Source organism: Ambystoma mexicanum, chromosome 5q (genome assembly GCF_040938575.1).
Source record: "Ambystoma mexicanum isolate Mex_15411 chromosome 5q, UKY_AmexF1_1, whole genome shotgun sequence".
Classification (NCBI taxonomy): domain Eukaryota; kingdom Metazoa; phylum Chordata; class Amphibia; order Caudata; family Ambystomatidae; genus Ambystoma; species Ambystoma mexicanum.
The window spans coordinates 821088074-821105099 of record NC_090933.1 but is presented as its reverse complement, the minus strand read 5'-3'; the positions used below and the strand labels follow the sequence as shown (position 1 = coordinate 821105099).

General features: G+C 44.5%; 1 protein-coding gene across 2 annotated transcripts in view; it reads right to left on the bottom strand.

Annotated features, from left to right (window-relative positions):
• The window catches only part of CPNE3 (copine 3), a 444306-nt gene that overhangs the window by 147866 nt on the left and 279414 nt on the right, over positions 1 to 17026 (bottom strand). The gene's annotated exons all lie outside the window — the stretch shown is intronic.

Genomic DNA, 17026 nt, shown 5'->3' with positions numbered 1-17026 from the left:
GGGTTTCTAATGTTTAGTATTGAGTGATATGGCATGCATTACTTACTGTAATAGCATTTCTGATGATTGTATCTGCTTAAATTCACATGCTGTGCATATAGTCCCACATCTAGTGGTAACCGCAGAGTATTGCATCTTGTCTTTCGAGGATCGAAAGGGGACGTCAACAGGGGCGTGCCTGTAACACGAACCCTAACGTGACGTGTAGTGTACCCAAAATACCTCACGCGTCGAGGTCCCTCCGATAGTATTTTTTCTGCCGTGAGGGAGCCTTATGACTATCGTGAGAGAGTACAGAAAAGAGAGAAGAAGTAGTAAGATGTCTATGTTTCTTCGATCCGAGCGGGGAGGAAGGGTGGGCGCATGTGAATCTAAGCAGATACAATCATCAGAAATGGTATTACGGTAAGTAATTCATGTTTTCTGATGCTTGTTAATCTGCTTAGAATCACATGCTGTGCATAGACTAGCGAGCAGTACCCGGAGTTGGAGGTTGCATGTGAGAAGGAACAGTAGTGAAAAGATGTCTTATACTGCTTGTCCCACATGAGAATCAGACCTAGAGTGAGTGTCTAGGCAATAGTGTTTTGTAAAGGTGTGTACAGAACTCCAGGTTTACGCCTTGCAAATGGACTCGAGAGGAACATTTGCAATGAATGCTATGGAAGCCCCAGTGCCCCGAATAGAGTGTGCTCTAGGCTTGAAGGGCAGATCTCTCTGGCACGAGTGTAGCAGAGTGTGATGCAATTGACAATCCACCTTGAGATGGCTGATTTAGAGACAGGATCCCCTTCTCTACCCTACCAGCTGCCACGGAAACTAAAAACTGGTTTGTCTTAATTAGTGGTTTAGTTCTTTCCAGGTAGTACATGACTGCCCTGCGCACATCCAGTGTGTGTAGGCTTCTTTCTGCCACGTTAGTGGGGTTCTGGAAGAAAGTTGGTAGTTCTATTGACTGGTTCACATTGAACTTAGAAATAAATGTGGGCGCAAACCGAGGGTGAGTGCGCAGAACCACCTTATTTTTGTGAATTGTAACAAAAGGGTCTAGAATTGAAAGGGCCTGCAGTTCACTGACTCTCCTTATCGAAGTGACTGCCACTAGCTTTGAGACCTGCTTTATTCATAGCTTCAAAGGGAGACCCTATAAATCTGGTTAATACCACATTTAGGTCCCATCTGGGTGCCGGGGTAGAAATGGGGGGATTAATTCTCTTAACCCCTTCCATGAAAGCTTTAATAACTGGGATCTTCCACCACAACACTTTTTGTTGGGACGTGGTATAGGCTGAGAGTGCAGCTAAGTGAACCTTCAAGGAATTAAAAACTAGACCTGAGTCTAGTAAGTGAGTCAGGTATAACACAATATGAGTAGGAGAGCAGTCAATGGGATTGATGCTCTTGGCATTGCACCAGATGACGAAGCATTTCCATTTATTGGAGTAGCAATGTCTGGTGTTAGGCTTGCCTACTTTCCTAAGTATATCCATGCATCTCTGAGGAAGTTGGAGATGCCCGAACTCTATGACTTCAGGAGCCAGGCTGCTAAATTGAGAGTCTGCGGGCATGGATGAAGTTTTTCCCCCTTGTCCTGAGATGGCATGTTGTATGGGCAAGGCAGTTTCTTTAGAGGAGAGAGAGACATCTCCATAAAATGGGAGAACCAGGGTTGCCGTGCCCACATCGGGGCCACCAATATCATGGTGACTGGTTCCTGGTGCATCTTGTGCACAATCTTGTTGAGTAGGTGTGCAGGGGGGAAACGCAAATTTCCCTGACCATGTTATCCAGGCACCATTCCCCTGGTACCAGTTCTGAGGGTACCTGGAGGAGTAATCTGCGAAGACGCTGGAGACAATAGTCACCATTCGTACTCTAAGGGCAATGGGAAGTTTCTGCTGAGCACATCTGCCAGAAGATTGAGTTCCCCTGGAACGTGTTGAGACAATAGAAACATCTTGTGTTTGAGAGCCCATTTCCAAATGTTCTGTGACAGTTTGGACAGCCCTGGAGAGTGAGTGCTCCCTTGCTTGTTCAGGTAGTACATGGCTGTGGTTCTGTCTTTGAGGATCAGTACAGTCTTTCCCTGCAACTATGTCTGAAAGGCCTTCAGTGCTTTGAATACTGCTAACAGCTCTAACAAGTTTATGTGGTTGTATGCTATTGCTGGGGACCAAACGCTGTGCGCCATCTGTTGAAGGAGATGAGCCTCCCACCCCGTGAGAGATGCGTCCGTCATGACAGTGGCTTCTACTGCGATATGGTGAAGGATTTCCCCTTCAAGAGGTTTTCCCTCGACCACCACTGCAGAGAGAGAATGAGGGCTGCCGAGACAACCACTAGATCGTCCCACTGTCCGCTGGCCTGACACCACTGGCTGTGGCACCACTCTTACATGGGGTGCATGCGCAAACGTGCATGAGGAACCAAGTAAATGCAGGATGCCATCATCCCTAACAGTGTCATGGACACTAACCAAGGGCCCTTATTTCCTCCTTCCAAAGGGTCCAAATGGACCCTGTCCTGGCGTCTTTGGTGCCAGGCGCATAAGAAAGTGTGCTCTGCACACTTTGGATCCAAGGCACGCGTTTCCAGGCCGGGCGTGGCCATTAGAAAGCATTGTAAGGCACGTGCCATCATCTATGGGAGAGGTGAGGTGGGGCCACAAGGCGGAGCTTAAGGGGAGTGGCTAGGGCCAGACTAAGCCGGCCCCACCCGCGTGTGGAGGCTTCGCGTTAATCTGCTGTATGCAGTGTAACGCTTACCGCCGTCTGAAGCTCTTACCTGTCTCCAGCTCTGCATCTTCTGATTCCAGCTTCACATCTTCGGCGCGCACCTACCTGATTCCAGCTTCACATCTTCGGCGCGCACCTTACCTGGATCCAGCTATACTATCGCTCGGAGCGCATCCAACCTCGATCCAGCATCCGTAGCGCGCACCTTACCTGAAGCCAGCCATACCACCACTTGAAGTACTACGAGCTTCACGCCAGTATCTTCAGCGCGCACCTTACCTGTCTTCGAATCCATCTGCTGTTGGGCGCCTCTTCCTCACCTGTCGGAGTCAACTGCAGGATAAAGGTTGTCTTCACGAGGCCTCTTAGGGGTGAACCTCTCACAAATTTAGCCAACCTGTCCATGCACCCTTCACATTTTTCTCTGGTCCATGTCCATGGGGATGAACCAGAGGGGTCCAGAGGGGGAAAAGGCTCCTCTTGTGGATTTTCCGGCCTAAGACGCCGGAATTTGTCAAGGCGGGACCTAGATAAGGGTTGGGGACTTTCAGAATAACCCTCCCACTCTTCTTTAGACCTGTCCAATTGTTTACTGTCTGCCAAAACGATCGTAGCGACACTCTTGCTGATGTTCGACGTTACCAGGAGGTGTCTAGGCTGTTTAGATGGTTGCGCTATAGACTTCAACGCAACCAGAGCTTTAAGCTTCGACACGCTCTTAGGAGGCATCTCGACAGTCTTGTGGGTTTTGGTGCTGGCGCCCTTACAATTTTGCAATAGATAGGAGCTCTGCATAAGGCGACCAGCTAGCTGGGTGGAAGAAAACAATCTGAGGGACCTCGACGCGTGAGGGATTTTGGGTACACTACACGTCATGTTAGGGATAGTGTTACAGGCATGCCCATGTCGACGTCCCCTTTTGATCCTCGAAAGACAAGATGCAATACTCTGCAGTTACCACTAGATGTCGGACTATATGCACAGCATGTGAATCTAATCTAAGCAGATACAATCATCAGAAATGCTATTAACGATAAGTAATGCATGTCATAACACTCAATACTAAAAATGTTATATATATATATATATATATATATATATATATATATATATATATATATATATATATATATTACATGGACGCGGTAGCTTCCATGTAGTTATGGTTAAGTTGGTGTTTCCATAGGAAGAGCATTTTTTGGGTGGCTTATAACTTCGCTCCCTCTGGACGAATCCTCACCAAACTTTGCAAAAAAAGTATATGGCCCACTCCGAATTTTTTTTGCAAAGTTTGGAGAGGTTTGGTCCAGGGGGGCAAGCCTACAGCCCAAACCGCTGGACGGATTTACACCAAATTTGCGGCAGGAGCGGGGCAGGAGCGTGCTTTTGCAAATTTGGTGTAAATCCGTCCAGTAGTTTTTTTAAAATGACCAAAACGTAAGGCAAAACAATTAGTGATATCTCCGTTCGCTCCGGGGACGGACTTCCCGGTTCGCTCCACGGACAGCGCCCAGATTGGCCGAGCGGCTTGCGTGATGTCCGCGGACATGCAACGTGTTCGCTGATTGGACGGCATGGGGCGTGGAGCACGTCAGATTTTCTGTGGCGCCCGCCATCTTGCATTCACCCACGACCGCGGACAGCGCATTGAAACTTGGATTAAAAATTGTATTTAGTGGAGTGTGTTGGTGTGTAAGAGTGTTTGGGGAGGGTGGGGGAGTATGAGATAGGTTCAATGTTCTGTTTTTTTTATGTGCTAGACGCTTTTGTTGTGTTCGATTTGTCTGCGGACAACACGGCTGTTCTGAAATTTTCTAAATAAACTAAATGGTGGGGTGTTCTGAGGACGGAGTATGTGTCCGTTTTGTTTGCAAGCAAGCTAAAATTGAGCTAAGAACACTCGCGGTGTCCTTAAATGTTCGTACATAAACAAAATGGGTGTGTCCTGAGGACGCTGTCCGTATTGTACTCTGGCAAGTTGAATGTGTTCTATGAACACTCGCAGTGCCCCGAAATGTTTGCAATTAAACAAAATGGGGGTGTTCTGCGAACACTGTTCGTATTGTTCGTTGTCAGGTTGAAAGTGTTCTAAGAACCCTCCTTATGTCCGCTGATATTACAATTTCCTATGGGCCTTACCCGACTTTTTGTCCACTAAACAAACGATAAATCAGGCTGCTGTGGGCCGACATTATGTGATAATCCTATCACTTGCCCCATCGACCTGGCTGACCTGCTTTTGCGACACTAAATCATATCTCCCGTCCCTAAGCCTGACATTATCAAAGCATTCATATTTCCCGCCTCTCCACGTGACGTTACAGGGTGCGTAGTCAAATGCGCCCAGTCGTCTCCAGTCCTACGCGACTTTACACAGAACCCGGAAAACAACACACATCATCTCACAACACAGCGTGCCACTATTCGGAATATGAAACTGTGATTTAAAAGCAAACAGCAAGATTCTACATTTCGTAAAGTACATTTATTTGACATCAAATGTTTAGAGAATATTCAGCGATTTGCATTTGTCTTTGCTGTCGATCAGCAAAAGTTCATCTTGAGCCACGCGCTGTTCCTTTGCGGTACACAGGCTGTTGGTTTATGATAAAAGAAGCAAATGGCTGCACTGATAATCGGAAGGCTGCTCCAACAACGAGGCATTAGACCACCATAATGGTTGGTATGTTGCTTCTAGCCACTAGTACCGCGTAAGGGTATATTGGTCCTTGGCGATTGTCCCATAAAATGGTGAGGGTCATGAAGTTACTTACATGGAGCTGCACCTGGCAGTTAAAAAAAACATTGGCTGGGGTCTGAAAATCGTGGCATTGACAGTAGGGAAGAATGTACCCGTTTAAAAAACAAAAATTAGTGTCACCAGCCGATCTTCATTAAAAATATTCATTTTATTTATTAGGGCGTGAAACTATTTGCTAGCGAGGATAGTGCAACGGAGTATGTTAACTTATTCCCATTAACCCACCCTCTCTTCTCTGCCTTTTTCAGAGCCCTCTAAGCGACAGGGGACCACTTCGGCGGTGATAGTGCGCGGTACAAAACAATATGCCACATTGAACGAACAAGTACAACTTAACCGGGCTTTAACGCCACGCTATTGTTATTATAATCCGGTATAAAATAATCTAAAGGGTTACTTACATTATATTGGCATTTTCCATTGTCTACGCATAATGCAGTCCCAAAATACGACTCCGTCTGTGCCAACGATCTTTCTCATAGTGATATAATATATAAAAGTGGTTTCGTTTCAGAAATTTCATCCTTATCGTGTCTTACGTTTTTGGAACCCTCCTTCAAAAGAAGTCTTTTAGCACGATCCCTGTCTGTCAAGGTCAAAAAACAATAGAACCTTATAGTGCGAGTTGTGGGCCACTCCGGCACGCAAGCAAAAAATGGAAGCAGCTGACCTTCACTGTGAACGATCATAAATTCTTACTTTGCAACATTCTGTGTAAAGACATCTCTGAGAAATTGCTTTTTACACTCCATCTTTGTATATTGTCTGCGTGCTAATAAAAAAAGTTTGTTAAAGGGAGTTTATGGTGAAGTTGCGCTACTAAAAACCTATGAAATTCAGTAAAAAACTTTGTTAACGGGACGTTATGGTTAAGTTGCGCTACTAAAAACCTATGAAATTCAGTGAAAAAACTTTGTTAAAGGGACGTTATGGTTCCAAGTAAAACCGAAAACCCCCTGAAATTCGCCAGTTATGGTAAGCTAAGCAACCATAACTCGCGCCACCACCGTGCACTGCTAAGACTAACACCCACGACATCAAAGATGACATCACAAATGTCATTGATGACATCACTGATGACATCACATGTGTATGTACTTTTCATGAAATATGTGTACAAGGGATTCTTATTATAATGTTGCGAAAAAAGTGTCAAGGATCATTGCAATAAATATCATACCCTAATTAGTGCTTTGAATGATGCATTGATATAAATAGCATTCTATTATGGGGTTCTATCTAGTATACTAAGCTACTAATTCAGAAACATAGCATTGTGTGCAGCGTACAAGATGAAGGTATAATATTCGTAATGTTAATATGTTGAACAATGAAATGATACTTGTTTTCTTAATAGATTTTTGTGTACTGTGAAATATGTAATAAGTAGCTAATAAAACCCATGTATTACATAATTGCTTTACTATAGACAAACCACAAAGAGACAAGAACACATACCAATATACATATACATAGGGTAAATAGCAGCTTTGAAACAGAGCAATCATTTATTTGCATGAAAATAATTCTGTCTTTAAAGCTTGTGTCTTCCCCTATGTATATGTTTCATATGATGTGACTGGACTCTAAGGGAATTACTATAAGAACCTACTTGTACGATACGTCTACAAATAAAATACAATTTTTTGTTTCTGACTGTTACTACAGAAAACCATGTGGCCTAGATATGTCAGCAAAAGAGAAAAGAGTGAGCCAGACATGTGATGTCATCAGTGATGTCATCAATGATATTTGTGATGTCATCTTTGATGTCGTGGGTGTTAGTCTTAGCAGTGCACGGTGGTGGCGCGAGTTATGGTTGCTTAGCTTACCATAACTGGCGAATTTCAGGGGTTTTACTTGGAACCATAACGTCCCTTTAACAAAGTTTTTTCACTGAATATATATATATACATACACAATAACTGGAGTGGGGCAAAATACATATCAAACCCATGAAAAGGAAGGTACAGATTAGTATTAACACTACTAGTCCACAGACATTCAATCCTAACTTCGCAAATCCATCACTATGATGTGTGGGGCCTTGTGCCCAAAAGTTCAGCAATATTCCATACAGTTTTGTGAAGCTGGAAAAAATGAAGGTAGGGTCTCTGGGTCCAGTGATATTACCTGTTACTAGTCAGTTTTCACTGTTATTTGGCCATAAGTAAAGAAGTATTTTTATACCTGTTTGTCTAAGTGTGTTCCTTGACCATTTCACTGTGTGCTTATTGTGGACCCCTTATAAGCTCACCACCTCTTGAGACTTAGTCTAGACCACTCGCCTTGCTACCTGAGCTGGTTTGGCTCCCAGAGTTGTCCCTGTCACAACACTAGGTTGGTCTTCTATACATCTGTCCACAAGGCCAGAGTATAGAAAATCAGTCCGAACAAACTGATGTACCCTCTCTACTTAACATCTAGGTGTTTAGTGGGTGAGGATCAGTATTGGGTACCTCAGTGTTGTGCACTGGTGGAGTGTCTGGATAACACTTACACACTACACTGTGATATTTGATTACCTTGTAGTTGACCGTCACCTACTAGATTTGATAATATGGAAACAATTAGGTTCACTACTTTAAGTTCTTCAGTAGTGGATCACTAGAACAAGTTGTGTAGTGACAGAGGCCTGACAGTCTCTGGCACTATTGCTGAACTAATTGTAAATATGCTTGATTTCTGAGAAGAGTAAGGTTGTACCTCCCCTAACTAATGGTACTGATAGTGGAGGTGGCGCTGGACCCAGCAACAGTAATGGAGTTGCTGCCACTGCAGCGTGAGGATGAGGAGGAAGAGGGTGAATCCTCTGGACTATATTCAGTCACAACCTCAGAGGCTGAGGCAATTTTTGACTTAAAAAAGGAGAAGCTCGGGCTCAAATAAAAAGAGCTTGGGTTTAACTTGGCTAGGTTAGACTTTGAAAGAATTGAGAGGCAAAAGGACACAGGTCAGCAGATGGAGCTTGCCAAGCTTCAGGCTTCACAAGGTTCTTCCACAGGATCTGGAGATGGTTCTGGGTCCTCTTCATATCCAAAATTCATAAAAGAGCTGCTCAATGTGTATGACGAGAAGAATTATATCATTGATTGCCTTGTAACTTTTGAGTGTGCATCTGAAGTACAAGGAGTGAGTGATGCTGATAGGATTGCATGGTTTTCCAGTAGTCTGCCCCCATTCTGGCTGCAGTGCCATTATGGAAATGTCAAAAGCTGAGAGGTAAGATTTTGCAAAACTTAAGCAAACTCTCATCTTAAGGTTTGGGAGGACTCCTGCCCAATACCTGAAGAGATTTAGAGAGTACAGGAAAAAAGAATGTATGACTTTTGTTACAGATTCTTTGAAAAACGTGTTTGGCTGGGTAGAGGGTTATCAGGTAACCACCTTTGAGGGCAGGGTTCATTTGGTCATGCTTGAGCATAGTTTTGCCTCTTGTTCCACAGATCGTAAGCAGCAGTTGGCTGTCTCTAAGCAGTTAAATCCTAAGAGATTACCCATTGCTGCTGACTTAAGGACCGATTCACAGAAGGGTTTTATAATGGTGCAATCCCATAGGAAAATGCTCTGTGAATCAGGCCCTTGATGTCTCACATAGTATCCCTAAGGACAAGCCTGCTTCAGGTAAGCATGAGGAGGGAAAGAATCAGAAAGAGAAAGAGGGTGGGGGTGTTAGGACAGTTTTCCTGAAGTCCAACTAAGGGCTTAGTAAAACCATTTAACTGAGAGAGTACAAGACTCCACTCTTAGTATAAGGCTGTACCACCTGAGTATATTGTAGCGTAGACAGAGCAGCCAGGCTTATTTTAGGAGGAAGAGAGGGCTGTAGGAAAGTACCTAGAACTTGTAGTATACCAAGTATTCAACAGAAACACCTACGCCCATGAGGCCCAAGTTGAAAAAGACTTTGTGGAGGACATTCTTGGAGACAAGAAGTCTACAACACAATTAATTCCCCTCCTGCAATCTATTCAGAAATGCATTCAACCCCCACTCCTAATGCCAAAACCTACTCGAGCAGTCAATCCCTGCATCGCAAAGGTGTTCAGACCAGCCCCTACCAACCCTCTATACATCAGGGGTCCGCTGCAACCCAACTCCCTGATGGTTACCACAACTAGGAAAAGGGCAGGCACACATCTAGCCTCTAGGAAAAGGGCAGGCACACATCTAGCCTCTGCAGAGGCTCCACCAGATAAAGAAAGTAAAAGGATGTACACCTTTGTCATAAAGGTGGCTTCCTCAGCTGCCTATCAGACTAGGATAGCCAACAATACTACTCTTTTGGCAAGCTACAGTTGCCATGAATGCGACGAACTTCAACAGTCCCAGAGCCCCTAAAATCTCAGCTCCTAAAGACTTTAACCGAAGGAAAGCAGGTGGTCAACTGCATCTTAAAAAACAACCTGAATGCCGTGGGCAACGCAGGCCTTATCATAGCTGAAGGCATGCTCATTAAGCGTCATGCCTGGCTTAGGCAATCATGTTTTAAACTTGAAACACAGGCCACGTTACTCAACATGCCTATTGAATCAAATGCACTGTTAGGTAAAGTGTTTGAGGATGCCCTTAAAAGCACCAAAGAAGAGTATGACACCCTAACATTTCTTGGGCAGCTGTCCAACAAGCCGTTTGTGCAGAGGGGGTCTTTCAACACAAGACAGCTCCATGGGCAGGGTCCACAATACTCCTCCAGTTATGGGCAAGGTAACCAATCTACATCATGGGGCACCTCGCGCAATCACTGCTCCACCTCCAAATTTCAAAGAGGCGACAAAAGACCAAGCAGCAGAAGTACAGCCTCCTCTGCAAGGGGCTCCACCCCTCCCAAACAATGACGACCCACTCCAGATGCCAACTCCAGTAGGAGGTCACATCTCACACTTCACCCACGCATGGGAGGGAATCACCTCAGACAAGTGGGTGTTATCCATCGTGGCGGGCGGGCGGATACTTTATAGAACATTTAGAAAGACCATCCAACCACCTGCCGAAACAAAGAAAATCAGCACAAGGGGAAAAACGCATACTACTGGAGGAGGTGAAATCACTGCTGGAAAAGGTCACAACAGAAATCGTCCCAGCAATCCAGGTGAACAAGGGTATTTATTCAATGTACTTCATTGTGCCAAAGAAAGACCTAACAATGCGCCCAGTACTAGACCTGCTTCCAGCATACACATATGTCACGGCACAAACATTTTGCAGGACAACCCTTCAGGAAGTGATTCCCCTTCTAAAGCAGGGGGACTACCTGGCAACATTGGATATGAAAGATGCATACTTTCATATTTCAATATTCCCAGCGCACAGAAAATACATGTGATTCCAGATAGTGGGAGAACACTACCAATTCAAGGTGCTCCCCTTCGGCATAGACTCGGCTCCAAGGGTGTTCACAAAAGTGCTAGCAGTAGTGGCGGCGCACTTATGCAGAGAATCAATCCCAGTGTACCCTTATCTGGATGACTGGCCAATAACAGGGGAGACCCCGCAAATTTGCAAATTTAACACCCAGTGAACAATCAACCTCCTGTTCCAATTAGGTTTCTCCATCAACGAGAAAAAATGAAGACTCGTACTGAGCCAAACAAAACAATTTTTGAGTGCAATTACAAAGACAAGGGAATGTCTGGTCTTCCCCTCAAATGAAAGAGTTCAGAACATGCTGCTACAAATACCTCACTACCTAGCCAGTCGCCAGATAACCATACGCAAAGCAATGCGACTGCTCGGGATGATGGCCTCATGCATCTACCTAGTTCCGCACGCGCGGCTGCGAATGTGCCCAATGCAAGAGTGGTTAGCAAAACAATGGTCTCAGGCAACCAGACAGTGGGACGATCTAGTGGTTGTTTCGCTAACCCTGGTACGGGCTCTTCGCTGGTGGTCCAAAGACCATGTATTGAAAGGAAAACCCTTTCACAATCCACCAGTTCAAGCAATACTAATGACGAACGCCTCACTCTCCGGATGGGGAGACGATTTCCTTCACCACACAGCTCATGGGCAGTGGGCACACACCACAGCCCAAAACCACATCAACCTTCTACAACTTCTAGCAGTTCTCAAGGCTCTGCAATTGTTTCAGCAGCATCTACTAGGTCAGACAGTACAAGTCCTCACAGACAGAACCACTGCCATGTTCTACCTAACAAGGAGGCACACACTCTGCAAGTCTATTGAGACTGTCCCAAAAAATGTGAAAGTGGGCACTCAAGTGGAACATGTTCCTGGTCTCTCAACACGTTCCTGGGGAACTTAATGCTCTAGCAGATTCTCTGAGCAGAAATCCTTTCCATGCATTGTCCTGGCCTTGATGAGGTAGGTGTTGTGCTTTTGCCCCCTGTACCCCTCCTCCATTTTGTAATGTTTCCCTTGCTTTCTTGCTGTTTCTTGCCTCCATTCCTCTCCTTTCCTGCTCGTTTCTTCCTCCACTCCTTTTCTTTCCTGCTCATTTTCTCTTCCACTCCTCTGCTTTCCTGCTCGTTTCTTCCTCCATTCCTCTGCTTTCCTGCTAGTTTCTTCCTCCATTCCACTGCTTTCCTGCTCGTTTTTTCCTCCATTCGTCGACTTTCCTGTTCGTTTCTTCCTCCACTCCTCTGATTTCCTGCTCGCTTCTTCCTCCACTCCTCTGCTTTCCTACTTGTTTCTTCCTCCATGCCTCTGCTTTCCTGCTCGTTTCTTCCTCCAGTGCTCTGCTTTCCTTCTTGATTTGTCCTGCATTCCTCTGCTTTCCTGCTTGTTTCTTCCTCCATTCTCCTGCTTTCCTGCTCGTTTCTTCCTCCAGTGCTCTGCTTTCCTGCTTGATTTTTCCTGCATTCCTCTGCTTTCCTGCTTGTTTCTTCCTCCATTCTCCTGCTTTCCTGCTCGTTTCTTCCTCCAATGCTCTGCTTTCCTGCTTGTTTCTTACTCCACTCCTCTGCTTTGCTGCTTGTTTCTTCCTCCACTCCTCTGCTTTCCTGCTGGTTTCTGCCTCCATTCCTCTGCTTTCCTTCCTGTTTTTGTTGTCTCTTTTTCAATTTTTCTAGCAGTCTCTGCCGCACCTGTGTGACCTCTCCCCCGCACACTAGTTCCCCCTGCACTCTGCCGGTGATTAGCTGTTTCCCCTAGGGAAGCCAAAGCCTCCTCCGGAGACCAGTACGCTCTTTCCATCCAGCGTCTTTGCCTTGATGAGGTAGGTGTTGTGCTTTTGCCTTCCGCGCCCCCTCCTCCATTTTGTAATCTTTCACCTGCTTTCCTGCCCTTTCATGACTCCGTTACTCTGCTTTCCTGCTCATTTCTTCCTCCATTCCTCTGCTTTCCTGCTCGATTTTTCCTCCACTCCTCTGCTTTCCTTCTTGTTTCTTCCTCCATGCCTCTGCTTTCCTGTTCGTGTTTTCCTCCATTCCTCTGCTTTCCTGCTCGGTTCTTCCTCCACTCCTCTGCTTTCCTGCTCATTTCTTCCTCCATTCCTCTGGTTTCCTGCTCGATTTTTCCTCCACTCCTCTGCTTTCCTTCTTGTTTCTTCCTCCATGCCTCTGCTTTCCTGCTCGTGTTTTCCTCCATTCCTCTGCTTTCCTGCTCGGTTCTTCCTCCACTCCTCTGCTTTCATGTTCCATCTTTGTATATTGTCTGCGTGCTAATAAAAAAAGTTTGTTAAAGGGAGTTTATGGTGAAGTTGCGCTACTAAAAACCTATGAAATTCAGTAAAAAACTTTGTTAACGGGACGTTATGGTTAAGTTGCGCTACTAAAAACCTATGAAATTCAGTGAAAAAACTTTGTTAAAGGGACGTTATGGTTCCAAGTAAAACCGAAAACCCCCTGAAATTCGCCAGTTATGGTAAGCTAAGCAACCATAACTCGCGCCACCACCGTGCACTGCTAAGACTAACACCCACGACATCAAAGATGACATCACAAATGTCATTGATGACATCACTGATGACATCACATGTGTATGTACTTTTCATGAAATATGTGTACAAGGGATTCTTATTATAATGTTGCGAAAAAAGTGTCAAGGATCATTGCAATAAATATCATACCCTAATTAGTGCTTTGAATGATGCATTGATATAAATAGCATTCTATTATGGGGTTCTATCTAGTATACTAAGCTACTAATTCAGAAACATAGCATTGTGTGCAGCGTACAAGATGAAGGTATAATATTCGTAATGTTAATATGTTGAACAATGAAATGATACTTGTTTTCTTAATAGATTTTTGTGTACTGTGAAATATGTAATAAGTAGCTAATAAAACCCATGTATTACATAATTGCTTTACTATAGACAAACCACAAAGAGACAAGAACACATACCAATATACATATACATAGGGTAAATAGCAGCTTTGAAACAGAGCAATCATTTATTTGCATGAAAATAATTCTGTCTTTAAAGCTTGTGTCTTCCCCTATGTATATGTTTCATATGATGTGACTGGACTCTAAGGGAATTACTATAAGAACCTACTTGTACGATACGTCTACAAATAAAATACAATTTTTTGTTTCTGACTGTTACTACAGAAAACCATGTGGCCTAGATATGTCAGCAAAAGAGAAAAGAGTGAGCCAGACATGTGATGTCATCAGTGATGTCATCAATGATATTTGTGATGTCATCTTTGATGTCGTGGGTGTTAGTCTTAGCAGTGCACGGTGGTGGCGCGAGTTATGGTTGCTTAGCTTACCATAACTGGCGAATTTCAGGGGTTTTACTTGGAACCATAACGTCCCTTTAACAAAGTTTTTTCACTGAATATATATATATACATACACAATAACTGGAGTGGGGCAAAATACATATCAAACCCATGAAAAGGAAGGTACAGATTAGTATTAACACTACTAGTCCACAGACATTCAATCCTAACTTCGCAAATCCATCACTATGATGTGTGGGGCCTTGTGCCCAAAAGTTCAGCAATATTCCATACAGTTTTGTGAAGCTGGAAAAAATGAAGGTAGGGTCTCTGGGTCCAGTGATATTACCTGTTACTAGTCAGTTTTCACTGTTATTTGGCCATAAGTAAAGAAGTATTTTTATACCTGTTTGTCTAAGTGTGTTCCTTGACCATTTCACTGTGTGCTTATTGTGGACCCCTTATAAGCTCACCACCTCTTGAGACTTAGTCTAGACCACTCGCCTTGCTACCTGAGCTGGTTTGGCTCCCAGAGTTGTCCCTGTCACAACACTAGGTTGGTCTTCTATACATCTGTCCACAAGGCCAGAGTATAGAAAATCAGTCCGAACAAACTGATGTACCCTCTCTACTTAACATCTAGGTGTTTAGTGGGTGAGGATCAGTATTGGGTACCTCAGTGTTGTGCACTGGTGGAGTGTCTGGATAACACTTACACACTACACTGTGATATTTGATTACCTTGTAGTTGACCGTCACCTACTAGATTTGATAATATGGAAACAATTAGGTTCACTACTTTAAGTTCTTCAGTAGTGGATCACTAGAACAAGTTGTGTAGTGACAGAGGCCTGACAGTCTCTGGCACTATTGCTGAACTAATTGTAAATATGCTTGATTTCTGAGAAGAGTAAGGTTGTACCTCCCCTAACTAATGGTACTGATAGTGGAGGTGGCGCTGGACCCAGCAACAGTAATGGAGTTGCTGCCACTGCAGCGTGAGGATGAGGAGGAAGAGGGTGAATCCTCTGGACTATATTCAGTCACAACCTCAGAGGCTGAGGCAATTTTTGACTTAAAAAAGGAGAAGCTCGGGCTCAAATAAAAAGAGCTTGGGTTTAACTTGGCTAGGTTAGACTTTGAAAGAATTGAGAGGCAAAAGGACACAGGTCAGCAGATGGAGCTTGCCAAGCTTCAGGCTTCACAAGGTTCTTCCACAGGATCTGGAGATGGTTCTGGGTCCTCTTCATATCCAAAATTCATAAAAGAGCTGCTCAATGTGTATGACGAGAAGAATTATATCATTGATTGCCTTGTAACTTTTGAGTGTGCATCTGAAGTACAAGGAGTGAGTGATGCTGATAGGATTGCATGGTTTTCCAGTAGTCTGCCCCCATTCTGGCTGCAGTGCCATTATGGAAATGTCAAAAGCTGAGAGGTAAGATTTTGCAAAACTTAAGCAAACTCTCATCTTAAGGTTTGGGAGGACTCCTGCCCAATACCTGAAGAGATTTAGAGAGTACAGGAAAAAAGAATGTATGACTTTTGTTACAGATTCTTTGAAAAACGTGTTTGGCTGGGTAGAGGGTTATCAGGTAACCACCTTTGAGGGCAGGGTTCATTTGGTCATGCTTGAGCATAGTTTTGCCTCTTGTTCCACAGATCGTAAGCAGCAGTTGGCTGTCTCTAAGCAGTTAAATCCTAAGAGATTACCCATTGCTGCTGACTTAAGGACCGATTCACAGAAGGGTTTTATAATGGTGCAATCCCATAGGAAAATGCTCTGTGAATCAGGCCCTTGATGTCTCACATAGTATCCCTAAGGACAAGCCTGCTTCAGGTAAGCATGAGGAGGGAAAGAATCAGAAAGAGAAAGAGGGTGGGGGTGTTAGGACAGTTTTCCTGAAGTCCAACTAAGGGCTTAGTAAAACCATTTAACTGAGAGAGTACAAGACTCCACTCTTAGTATAAGGCTGTACCACCTGAGTATATTGTAGCGTAGACAGAGCAGCCAGGCTTATTTTAGGAGGAAGAGAGGGCTGTAGGAAAGTACCTAGAACTTGTAGTATACCAAGTATTCAACAGAAACACCTACGCCCATGAGGCCCAAGTTGAAAAAGACTTTGTGGAGGACATTCTTGGAGACAAGAAGTCTACAACACAATTAATTCCCCTCCTGCAATCTATTCAGAAATGCATTCAACCCCCACTCCTAATGCCAAAACCTACTCGAGCAGTCAATCCCTGCATCGCAAAGGTGTTCAGACCAGCCCCTACCAACCCTCTATACATCAGGGGTCCGCTGCAACCCAACTCCCTGATGGTTACCACAACTAGGAAAAGGGCAGGCACACATCTAGCCTCTAGGAAAAGGGCAGGCACACATCTAGCCTCTGCAGAGGCTCCACCAGATAAAGAAAGTAAAAGGATGTACACCTTTGTCATAAAGGTGGCTTCCTCAGCTGCCTATCAGACTAGGATAGCCAACAATACTACTCTTTTGGCAAGCTACAGTTGCCATGAATGCGACGAACTTCAACAGTCCCAGAGCCCCTAAAATCTCAGCTCCTAAAGACTTTAACCGAAGGAAAGCAGGTGGTCAACTGCATCTTAAAAAACAACCTGAATGCCGTGGGCAACGCAGGCCTTATCATAGCTGAAGGCATGCTCATTAAGCGTCATGCCTGGCTTAGGCAATCATGTTTTAAACTTGAAACACAGGCCACGTTACTCAACATGCCTATTGAATCAAATGCACTGTTAGGTAAAGTGTTTGAGGATGCCCTTAAAAGCACCAAAGAAGAGTATGACACCCTAACATTTCTTGGGCAGCTGTCCAACAAGCCGTTTGTGCAGAGGGGGTCTTTCAACACAAGACAGCTCCATGGGCAGGGTCC